The sequence below is a fragment of the Lynx canadensis genome, chromosome F1 (assembly GCF_007474595.2).
Source record: "Lynx canadensis isolate LIC74 chromosome F1, mLynCan4.pri.v2, whole genome shotgun sequence".
NCBI lineage: Eukaryota > Metazoa > Chordata > Mammalia > Carnivora > Felidae > Lynx > Lynx canadensis.
This window is the reverse complement of record NC_044319.2, coordinates 64,606,893-64,615,249: the sequence shown is the minus strand read 5'-3', so window position 1 is coordinate 64,615,249 and position 8,357 is coordinate 64,606,893.

Here is an 8,357-nt window from a genome sequence, read left to right as displayed (position 1 = left end):
CCCCCACCATCACCACCATCCCCCCCAAAAACGCTACGTCCACCATAATGACTGTCTTCCACATCATCTCCACTGCCGTTGCCACCGTAACTAGGGAGTGTTTCTGCCTTTTTCTCAGCACTGTGGAGGAACAAAGAAAAGAGAGAGAGAGAATTACGCAGTGTGCCTTTGCCCCAGAGTAAAAGTCTCAGCAGGACAGTCCCAGCTCTTAGAGGAGCCGAGACCTTGAGCTCCGGCCACCGACACCAGAATCAGATGGCAGGGACAGGGAAAAGCTAGTCATCCCTCCAACGGGGGTGGAATGCAACATGGCGTCATGGGGAGAATATGGGTTTCTGAGTCAGTCGGATCTGAGTTCGAAACTGGACTCTGTGTATTCACTGTGCTGCTACCGGGCAAGTTACTTAAGCTCTCTCTCTTAAGCTCTCTAATGTATAAAAAAATGGAGATAACACTTAATTTTGCAAGGCTATTTTAAATTACTAGGAATGGAACTGAGGTCTCGACACTTTACAGGTTATCTGCTGTGCCACAGGTGTTCAAAACCAGAAAGCTTCTAGCTCTTGTTTTGCTGCTATTTCTATTCCTGGGCTGTACGATGGGTTTGAATCAGCCTGGGGTTCCTGCTCCTTCCCATGAAGGGCACCGGGGGAAGTGGACAGACAAGGAGTCTCTTGGACTCAGGGGCAGTTTCCCCAGGACCCTAGCACGGCCGGGTAGACGGGAAGGCACACGTACATAGACACGGGTCATTTCAGAGGAGAGTCACAACGGGGACTTGAACACGAGAGAGACAAAAAAAGAAGCCAACCTCCAAATATGGTTTTCACTGGCTGCGATAAGGAAATGTGGCTGTTTTCATTGCAGCAGGGCAACAAGGCGAAAGCATGATTCAGGGCCGGGTGGCCTCCTCCCAGCTCACGATAGGCTCTCCCTGATGGGAGGGCGAGGGGTTCCGAAACCCAGAGTCAGGAAAGGCCATTGTATTCCAAGATTCACAGGAAGGGGACGCTGGATCTTCTATCATTGGAAGAATGCTTCACGTATGCAAAGATTTGATATTTGTCTACAGTTCCCCTTCTTACAGACATGACCGCAGGGAATATCAGCCACTCTGAGCCTCCGTTTTCTCATCTCAATTGGAGAAGGAATCAATCATCGCTACTTTGCAGGATTGGTGTGAGATTAATATAATAAATATAATGCTCACACCGGAAGGATTGCCTGGTGCATGGTAGCTGTCTAATGAAGTAGCTGTTTTAAAGGCACCTTTGATAGGCTCATCTCTCTTTCTTCTCCTTATAATCCCTGTGACCACCCCCTCCCTTCTCCCTGGCTACGGAAGCTGAGGTCCCAGTGCTGAGTGGCTGGCCCGCAGTCACATGGCTGGGCTGTGGTTGAGGTGGAAAGACCCAGACCTCCTGTGTCTGGATGAAGAACGAGGGGTCCCCAGAGGCGAAAGGGGGAGCAGCGCTCCCTGGGCTGGTCTGTGCTCTGTAAGAGAAGACAGCGTGGAGGAGGCGGGCTACAGGTGCACGGATGAGCCAGGCACCCTAACCGGAGTGTTTCTCTCTCCGCCACAGCCGGGCCTGCTGCCTCAGCCTCGGGGACTCAGGTGAGCCGGGCCCCCTGCCCTCCCCCCACCCTCTGTGTTACATCTGCCTCCTGGTCCCGACCCGCCTCTCCCACAGGACAGTTCTGTCATCTACGCGGAGGTGACACAATCACAGCTTGGTGAGCTTCCAGCCGCGAAACGGCATCGGAGAAGCAGGACCCACAAAGCCCTCCCTGGTCACTTCGAGGAGGTTCTCCACTACTAACGGCATTCCCCCCAACACCACCCTCTGGTGCTCCCCAGGAGGCCAGCGGGGACCCCAGCCCCTTCTGTAGGTCCCCAGTCCCTGAGTCCGGCAGTGAGGGAGCCCCGTGTCCTGGCCAGGGTCCCCGGGAGACTCGAGGAGCGCCTAAATGATCTTGGAGCCCCCCTCTGAGCAGAACAGGTAGCGTGTGGGCAGGGACATCCGCACTCACGCGTGACGAGGGGACTGGACACGGGAGCCACAGACGTTTTCTTCCACACGAATGGAAGCATTGCAATCCCTTCTGTCTACACATCTGTAAGTGCTTTCTCCCACGGCCCTCGGTCCCCATGGATGTGCTTGGCCTCACCCTGCCGGAGAGAATTAATCTGCACACCCTGAGGGCTGGCCCTGGGCAGCTCCCATAAAGCATTTCCAACTTCCAAGCTTCTGCTGAGGCCCCTGAGTGACCAGAGGGCTGAGGGCCTCTCAGAGGCTCGGGGGCATCAAGGGTCGGGGGAAAGGGCCTGGAGCCCACACTATCACACAACTCTTAACCCCTGAGCCAGAGCCGCCCCCAGGCCCGGAGAACGCTGCCTTCGCATGCAACCCGTTTCTGTCCACACCCCTTCCAGGCTCCTAGGTTACCCACGTTTATGGAATGAGGCCTGCCCCGAATCCCCCCTTGGGGAGCACCGCAGAAAACTGTTACCCCTTGTGTTTGCAAAGATGCGTGCTGGTAGAACGTATTTGTCCATAGAAAAGCATCAATATTATTCACCAATACCAATCGCTTGTAGTGCCTGCTGGTTCAGTTTGGTCTGGGGTTGTGGAGCCCACGCTCCGTGACGCTGAGAGTGTCGCACTAGTAACTAGGAAGATCAATTATCCCTGCTTCTCCTCCGAGCCCCGGTTCCCTCCGGGTCCCTGCTCCCGGGTCACAGAGTGGGGTCCCGCAGACCCCGCCCGCCTCTCCTGGGAAGAGGTCCACGTTTTCAGAGGACTCCGGCCCGGACACCCGGAGCTGGACACGGTCAGGGTTCATCCTTGAGCTTAATAGAAACGTAGCCACTCAGAGGCAACCCCACATCTGCTGAATCTCAGTCCGCATTGAAAATAAGATTTCTAGGCGGTTCGTATTGCCCAGTAAAGTCTAAAAAGCCTGGTCTGCCTCCAAACTTCATGGGAATACCTCTGTCCACTCGCCTTCTGGAGCGTCACTGGATGACACAAGGGGGCCCGGAGAGCTACTAGGCCAACGCATGTGCTGGCGTTTCTCACTTCCCTATGCCTTCTCTTCCTTCCCTCCCCCCACCTGACCTTCCTCTTCCCCATCTCTCTCTTGGCTGGCCCAATCCACATCCAGGATACACCGGGGCCCCTCCCCCTCGCTTCTTGCCTGCCAGGCCGAGAAGCCCTTGCCAGGTCATCGGAAGCACAGGGTCCTATCTGGTCAATCAGGAAGCAACTGTAGAAGCCAAGCCTTGCCGCGCCCTCTATAAACGGGCCGGGCCCCTCATAAAGAGTCCGGTCAAAGACAGGACAGCTCATGAAGGAGACACTGATGCTGGGGACCCGGAAGGAGCCGGCCCTGCCGGTCATCCCCACGGACCGCCTCCTCCCTGAGAACTCACGCCTCCTGCCCTCTGCCCTACACCAGCGACACGGGGCCCAGCTGGGGATGGTCTTTACCGGCCCAGCATGGGCTACGGGGAACAATGAAAAGCAAGAACTCAGACCCTTTTATAGCAACCTGACGGAGCAATTTTGTTTGTTTAATATAGTCCTAAAAAATAGCGCTTAGATTGTGTATGTTTCTTTTTCTTTTAGTTTTTACTACATTGCTTTTATTGTATTCTACAAAAGTATGGGTCCGCGATGGATGGGAAAATAAAGAAAAACAGTTCCTTTGACCCAGATAGGTGAAAAGTCCCACCCTACACACACACACAGACTCAGTCTACGTACACGCCTGGCCCAGTCTCCGCCCCCCCCCCACTATACTCCTCCCCCAGAATTCCTCCCCACCCCCACTTCTATTGACAGAGCCAAAAATATCCTTTCCCCTCAGTTTAGAAAAGAATGAGCCGCCATCTTTAAAAATGAACAATTACTCAGAAAATTGAAGACAAAGAAAATCCCCCAAAAGAACATAGAGAAAGCAGCGGCACCCGGGTGGCTCGGTCAGTTCAGTGTCCAACTCTTGGTTTCCATTCAGATCACGATCTCACGGTTGGTGAGTTCGAGCCCTGCATGGGGCTTTGCGATGACAGTGCAGAGCCTGCTTGGGACTCTCTCCCTCTCTCAAAATAAATAAATAAACTTTAGAGGGGGGAAAAAAGACCACAGAGAAGGCAGAGCCTTCAGAGGGGACCCCAGACGGGACCCCAGACTCTGGCTGGAGCAGGTGGGCCCCAGGGCTCGCTGCCAGCCCTGGAAGCAGGAACCTGCTGCAGGCCCTGGAAAGTAGTGGTGGCGAGGAGAAGAGGACTGTCACGGGTCTCTGGGGACAGACCCTGCAGACACCAAGGAAGGCGGCACATGGCATCCCCAAGCACCGCTGCCCGCAAGGCCCTGCGCTGCAAAACGTCATTCTCCTCTCCGAGTCAGAGCTAAATGCAAACACCCCCCCCCCCAGCCGCGGGGAGTTGTCTACCTGCTCCAGGGACAGGGGCTCCGAGGGGCCGCAGCACCTGCTGGGCAGGCGACAGAGATCACCCGCTGGGTGAGCGGGAGGGAAAGGACTCCAAGCCCAGCCGGGCTGAGGGCGGAGGCAGCCACCGCCCCTTCGGGGAGACTGAGAGCGGACGGGGCCTGGCGGCTGCCCTCTGCTGGCCCCCTTGGGTCCGACCACCCGCCGGACAGCTTCACGGCGCGGTGCCATCAGGCACCGGGCCTTGCTTTGTGTGCGGTTAAACGCTTTAGATGCCAGCGACTAAAATGAAACGTGGCCCTTCCCTGAACCGGGCAGGTTGCAGATACTGGGATTTCTTTCAATTCTGGGTTTTAGATTTGGATAGAAAGTAAGGTCTTGGACAATTTGTCCTAAGCAAGCATCCGCTAAGCAGCCCTGCAGGGGGCGCCTGGGTGGCTCAGTCGGTTAAGCATCAGACTTTAGCTCCGGCCACAATCTTTCAGTTCCTGAGTTCGAGCCCCGCATGGGGAGCCCGCTTCGGATTTTCTCTCTCTCTCTCTCCCCCTCCCCCTATTGCACTTGTCTCTTTCTCTCAGAAATAAACATTTAAAAATTTAAAAAAATTAAAAAAAACAGAAACAGCCCTGTATCCTTCATCTTTATATTGACTCTCAGGCTCTTTGAAAGATCGGCCTGCGTTGTACTTGTTTGGGGATTCTTTCTGCCTGCGGGGTGCAGATGGGCGGTGACTGGGGCCGAGTCTTTCTGCCTGCGGGGTGCAGATGGGCGGTGACTGGGGCCGAGAACTGCCGTCCAGTCCTCCGCTCACGGGCTTACCGTGCTGAGTGCTCTACACACCCGCTCACCGGCGCAAGGTGCCCAGGGTGGGGATCCCGCAGATGTTTGCTGAATGACTGAATGAGCGAATGAGAGTCCAGCCCCTCCCTCGCTACCCCCACGAAGCACAGTCCTGGCATTGTCGCTTTTGTATGCAGCCTGCCTTCAGCTCTCTGGGGAAGTATGTTTTTGCCTCAAAAGCAAATCCTACCAAGCCTCGGACCGCCCCACCCAGTTCCTACGGGCTGGTCCCCTTCTCTCCCACCTTCCGTCTCAAGCTGCCTGCACCTTGCTCCCGTGCACCAAAGAGCAAAGACTCTGCTCCCTGCCCCTGTCCCCGGACCAGGGTGGGACAAGACAGGCACCCTCCGCACAAATATTAAAGAGGCAGCTCAGGCCATGCGCGCAGGCTGACAGTGTCCTCTGGTGGGAGGTCAAGTGCACCGTTTCCACACGTGCGGGCACTGCCCCTGCTGCCCAAGCTGGCTGCGGAGGGAGTGGCGGGCATGGGCTGCCCCACCCCGGGCAACTTTGGGGGCCAGCCAGCGCCCGGTGGCACCGTGTCGGCTTAGGAGGGGCTCTACCTGGCCTCTCAGCCCCCACCCCCCACCTCTCAGAAGGTAACATCTCTGCCCCCTTCCCCCACCCTGGCTCCCAAAAAGCCCGCTGAATGCCCCTCCTTCCTGCCCCCCTGCCTGCCTACTCCCCTTTTTGTCCCTCCTCCACCTCTCCCCTCTTCTGGGTGGCCCCATTCTGTGTCCAGGCCAGTCCGAGAATTAACAACAAGTGTGAGTGGGCAGGGCAGGTGCCTCCCTGACACGCACACCCTCCCCCAGATTCCACTAGCCCCGAACAGAGCTCAGGTGGCCCGCATGGTCACTGGGGACACCTGCTCCCCGCCCCCGCCCGCAGTGGAGGTAGGCTGAGGGCGAGGTGCAGAGGGGGCCGCAGCCTGGAGCCCCAGCGTCTCCCTGGGTCAGGCTTCCCAGAAGGGCCCAGCTGCCAGCTGCTCTCTTAATTAAGGAATGTGGGAGTGGTGCCTTTGAACTCCCAGCCCGTGACTCGAGAGCTGTCCCCGAGGTGGGGTAATTACCGTGCTCTGCACCAGTGACCAGCAGCGGGGGCGAGCCTGTCTCCGCAGACCCAACCCAGCCCGCACTGCCCCTGTCCATCTCTCTCCAGCCGTCACACAGCCTGGAGCTCTTCCCTTTGGGAGACGGAATGTCCGCTGACCCCCCGCCAACCCCCTCCTCACCCTTCCTTGGCTTCCCTGAAGCTCCCCTGTAGGTAAAGGGCACGGGGTGGGCTGGGAAGGCAGCGATTTCAACTCAGTGCCTGCTTGGATAGACCAAGTGGGAGAGGAGGGAGTACGACCGCCCACCGTCTGCTCTGCAGGAATTGGGCGCCCCTTTCCCCATATCCCCGCCACGGCCCCACTCCTGCGTCTCACGCCCTCGCCGTCCCAGGCCTGACACCTGACCGGACACCTGACCAGGGCACTCCGGCTTGGGGAGGCTGCCCGTGGCTATCGACGGGGGGCGAGGCAAGGGGCTGGGGGTGTTGCCGGAAGGGGGAAGGGTAGGGACCTGGCCCTGTCCTCACCAAGCTTCCAGTCTGGGACCGGCGGATGGAGCTACTCACACCCGAACCCCCTTGCTCTGCATTAACCTGCGCTCCTCTCTTCCCTCCCTGGCCACTTAGTAGCAACGGTTAAGATTCTCGTGAGTGCTGACCACGCACCAGACCCCATTCTAAATAAGCCCTTGCAAGCCACCCTTACCAGGCTGACTGTCATTATCAGGTGACACAGCCCATCCCCTCCTCCAGACTGCAGACTCCCCGAGGGCAGGGCCACGCCTCCCATGTCTGTGTTCCCGGCACCTGGCACGTAACTAGGTGCTCAATAAACCCCTGATGAAGAAGGATGGAATCCGCAATGGGGTCATGAATGAGTCCCCTCCCCTGGCCTCTCTGCCCCAAAGCCAGGTGGCTTCCGAGTTCTGTCCCAGCTCTGCCCTGTCCCCTCCTCTCTGCCCTGGGGGCTTCCGTTCTAGTCCAGCCAGGACCGTCCCAACGGCTGCCACCCAGGCTTCCCTGCCTCTTCATTCTCTGCCCGCCTGCCCTGCGCGCGGTCCTTCCGCCAGCCAGGCGCCCTCAGCTCAGAAGGGGCCCCACCCCCTCCCTCGGAGCCTTCCCTCGGCCCACCAGCTGCAGAATCTCCTGGAACACAGGCTGGTTCCACTAGATTCCCCCACTGAACCAGAGTCTCCAAGCATTTGAGCCCAGCGAGGTTGAGAGCCGCTGCCCCCAGAACCAAAACCTGAGGCCTAAAAGCCAGTAGGCAAGCGATCTGACCCTCCACCTCCTTTTCCAGCCCCACCCACGCCAGCCCTGAGGGGCTCCTCCCCTCCCTGCCCTCCTTCATCGTCCTGGCGCCCACCTGGGGCTCCCCCTGCCTGGCCTTATCCACTTGGCTCTTCTTTTCCGGCCTCTGGCTCATCCCTTTTCTCCGCCTACCCGAATCGTGCCTATCTTCAAGGTGCGGCTCAAAGCCCACCTTCTAGGGACGCGTCCCCTGCCCGCACCCACGGACGCCTCTTCCCCACCGCACCCTCTGCACGGAGAAGCCGTGCTGCCCATGGCACAGAGCCGTGCCTGTGGCACGGCCGACCTTCGTCCTGGGCATATCCAAGCCAGGATACTTGGCTTGTGAGCACCTGGAAGGCAGGAAGCCTGTCCTCCTGCTGTCCCGACACCACGGCTGCCTCGTTCCTGGTCGGGTCCCTAGCAGGGGCCAGGAGTTCTGTGGGACCAGACACGGCGAGCCACGCTCGGGACGCGGGGACTCCCCTCGTCTTCCCGAAAAGCCTCCCCAGACTGAAGCGGCCACATAACCGGAAGCGCGAAGAGACCCAGGGCGGGGAAGACACAGCTCTGGCAACGTGGCCCGGGCTCCCAAGGGTGAGGCTCCCGTCCCAGCTCGCACTCGTGACCTCCGCACGGGGCTGACCTCGGCCCCATGCCTGACAGGCGGCAATGAGACCAGCGCGGAGGAGGCCTGTGACCGTGTGCAGGATTTGTGTGCT